This window comes from Rattus norvegicus, chromosome 16, assembly GCF_036323735.1.
Source record: "Rattus norvegicus strain BN/NHsdMcwi chromosome 16, GRCr8, whole genome shotgun sequence".
Taxonomy (NCBI): Eukaryota; Metazoa; Chordata; class Mammalia; order Rodentia; family Muridae; genus Rattus; species Rattus norvegicus.
Genome location: NC_086034.1, coordinates 19,330,641 through 19,334,080, shown reverse-complemented (window position 1 = coordinate 19,334,080; position 3,440 = coordinate 19,330,641). Strand labels below are relative to the sequence as shown.

The window sequence follows — 3,440 nt, the reverse complement described above, 5'->3', positions numbered from 1 at the left end:
TTTTCAGAGCTGGGGACCGAACCCAGGGCCTTGCGCTTCCTAGGTAAGCGCTCTACCACTGAGCTAAATCCCCAGCCCCTTCTTCTTCTTCTTCTTCTTCTTCTTCTTCTTCTTCTTCTTCTTCTTCTTCTTCTTCTTCTTCTTCTTCTTTTTTTGGTTCTTTTTTTCAGAGCTGGGGACCGAACCCAGGGCCTTACGCTTCCTAGGTAAGCGCTCTACCACTGAGCTAAATCCCCAGCCCCTTCTTGTTCTTCTTCTTCTTCTTCTTTTTCTTCTTCTTCTTCTTCTTCTTCTTCTTCTTCTTCTTCTTCTTCTTCTTCTTCTTCTTCTTCTTCTTCCTCTTCTTCTTCTTCTTCTTCAGATTTATTTATTGTATGTATATGAATACACTGTAGCAGTCCTCAAAAACACCAGAAGAGGGCATCAGATCCCATTACAGATGGTTGTGAGCCACCATGTGGTTGGTGGAATTTGAACTCAGGACCTCTGGAAGGGCATTCAGTGCTCTTACCTACTGAGCCATCTCTCCAGCTGGCCTCTGGTTTCTTACTCCATTAATACTGCATCCTTGCCAGGACTCCTCTTGGACTCCCTGTTGTTGCTCTGTGACATGGAGATCCTGTAGTTTTGGATCTGTAGGCTCAGCCCCTTCATGCACTCCAGCAGGCCATTGATGGGGTGGGTGTTGGTGTGGGCCCATTCAAAGCCTTGGATCTGGACCCGAGAGGCATCTAAACTGGTCAACCCATTAGTTCTCCAGCTCTTATACCCTCAGGGCCTGCCTTGCTCCCCAACCAAGGCCAGCTCTCCCATGATGCCCAAGTGAGGAGCGGGGCTACTTCTGCACACCCTTCAGACATTAGCATGCCTGGGCAGTGACCCTAACCAGGGACATCTACCTCAACTTTGGTAGTAACAGATCCATGGACTCAGACATGTCCCTACATCAGGCTATTCCCCACCACCCTCCATCTCCAGTTCTGCCTCTCTTTTGTGCCCATATCCTTCTGTTTTTCTTTCTCTCCCATTTCTCTACCACTTACTGGACATAGTGGTGCCCAGGGTCTGGGGTCTCAGTAGTAGTCTTAGGAGTGCTATGCCCTGCTTGAGCATTATGGTGCTGATCAGGGGTCATCTTGGGCTTGATCTGCCCCTCCAGTCCTACACAGTGCTGGGATTGTAGTCATCTCAGGCTCGCTCTTTTCAGGGACTTTTTTCAGATGTTCACAAGTCAGAACAGAATACTGAGCATAGTCTCTCTCTGTTTTCTGACACATACTAACAACACGTATGTGGCACAGCAGCCACACCTGCACACCTCTGCAGGGCCCAGAGGTCCAGAGCTCTGTGTCTTGCTAGCCAACATGACGAACATGTCTCAAATGGTTGGAGAAACAAATCGGTTGGAAAGAAACACTCCATGTTGTCTCTGACCTCCCCAGCCACATATACACACAAGAATATGTGCTCTTTTCCACAGATTTTACCCTGATAAGGGCACATGCAGGTGGAATCAGCATTCTGTAGGCTGAGGCAGGGGGTCATGAGTTCAGGTTCAGCCTGAACTACAAAACCATCTCTCCAAAGGAACCAGAACAAGTCTAGAGCTCTGTGATGGAATATTATTTAGTCATGAAAAATCCTATACACACCACAACAGGGATAAACCTGGAAACTGTGATGTTGAGTTGTCAGGGACAGACAGGCACAAATGGCTGTATCATGTATGGTCCCAATACAGAAAATGTCCAGAACTGTCCAACCCACAAAGACAAGAAACAAAACTGGACTGTGAGTGACTGCTGAGGGAAACGGCTTTCTCTCAAGGAGTAAAATTGCATTAGAAGGAGAAGAGATGGTGATCTTAAAATAATAGACCCATCCTTAAGCCCCCCTCACTGCAGGATCACTAAGCTACTGACCGCTGAGCTTTGTCTTTTGATTGCTTGTCTGTAGTTTGCTTACTTTGAGACAAGGGCTTGATATATAACCCTGGCTAGTATGGACTGGCTGGGGTGTGGCCTAGGCTGCAGTTAAACTTCAGATAACCTTCCTGTCTCTGCTTCTGAGGTACTCCACACATCCAGACTTGTTATTGCTTTATTGGTTTTGCGGATGTTCATAAGATTTGCTTCTCTTTGGGTGTAGGACTGTGTGTCTCTGCCAGTGAATGCCCACAGAGGTCAGAAGCAGTCAGATCTCCAGAGCTGACATAACAGGCAGTTTGAACAGCTGTACAAGGGTGCTGGGAAGCAGACTTGAGTCTTCCACAAGAACAGCAAGTATTCAAACCTGTCTAGCTGGGTCTCAGCACCCAGGAAAAGAAGAAAAGGAGGGGAAGGAAGGGAAGGGGAAGGGGAGGAGGTGGAGAGGGAAAGAGGAGGAGGAGGGGAAGGAAGGGGAGGGGGAAGGAGGAGGAGAGGGAGAAGAGAGAAAGAGGATGACAGACAGGAGCAGGGAGAGGAAGAGGAGGAGGAGGAAGAGGAGGAGGAAGAAGAGGAAGAAGAAGAGGAGGAGGAGGAGGAGGAAGAAGAAGAGGAGGAGGAGGAAGAGGAGGAGGAGGAAGAGGAGGAGGAGGAGGAAGAGGAGGAGGAGGAAGAAGAGGAGGAGGAGGAAGAAGAAGAGGAGGAGGAGGAAGAGGAGGAGGAAGAGAAAGAAGAGGAGGAGGAAGAGGAGGAGGAGAAGGAAGAGGAGGAAGAGGAGGAGGAAGGTCTCAAAAATCCCAGCCTGGTCTGGAACTTGCCATGTATCCCTGGCTGGCCTCTAATTTCCTATGTATCCAAGGATGACTTTGAACTCCTGATCCTCTAGCTCTTCTTTCCCAAATGCAGGGATTGCAGATCACCATGCCTGTTATATGTGGGGCTGGGATAGAACCTGGGGCTTTAAGCATGCTAGGCCCGCACTCTACCCACAAAGCACTGGTTCCAGTCCTTTAGCCTTGGTTTGGTTTGCTCTTGAGACAGGGTTGGGTATGTAGAGCAAATCTAAACACACACACACACACACACACACACACACACACACACACACACACACACAGGGGTAAATTTTAGACTGAGAAGACGCTCTGGAAGGTAAAGGCATTGAGCCTGAGTTGAATTGAGACCCTAATGGTGGTGGAAAGAGAGAACCGACTTCTGCAGGTATCCTCTGATCTCCACATTCACACCATGGCACCTGTGCACCCCTCCAATAAACAGCAATATTACCCATCAAAGAACACGTCCCTGGGGTGAAGCACTTGCTTTGCACGCACAGTGATCCACAGACTCACAACCAGAACTGAATAATGATTGCTGAGCTCAGCACTCATCTGCCTTCCACATGGCAGTATGGAAGTATGCATCATGGGAGTGTGCATGATGGGAGTGTGCATCATGGGAGTGTGCAGTGTGAAAGTGTGCACTGTGAAAGTGTGCATCATGGGTGTGTGGATT

The 3,440-nt window shown here is 48.7% G+C and overlaps 1 non-coding gene across 1 annotated transcript; it reads right to left on the bottom strand.

The window, feature by feature from the left end:
* Nucleotides 1-1,199: 1,199 nt before the first annotated feature.
* Nucleotides 1,200-1,334, bottom strand: LOC120097624 (small nucleolar RNA SNORA17). Its single transcript, XR_005495181.1, has one exon. It is a non-coding gene; the product is annotated as a small nucleolar RNA SNORA17 (small nucleolar RNA).
* Between the last annotated feature and the right edge of the window lie 2,106 nt (nt 1,335-3,440).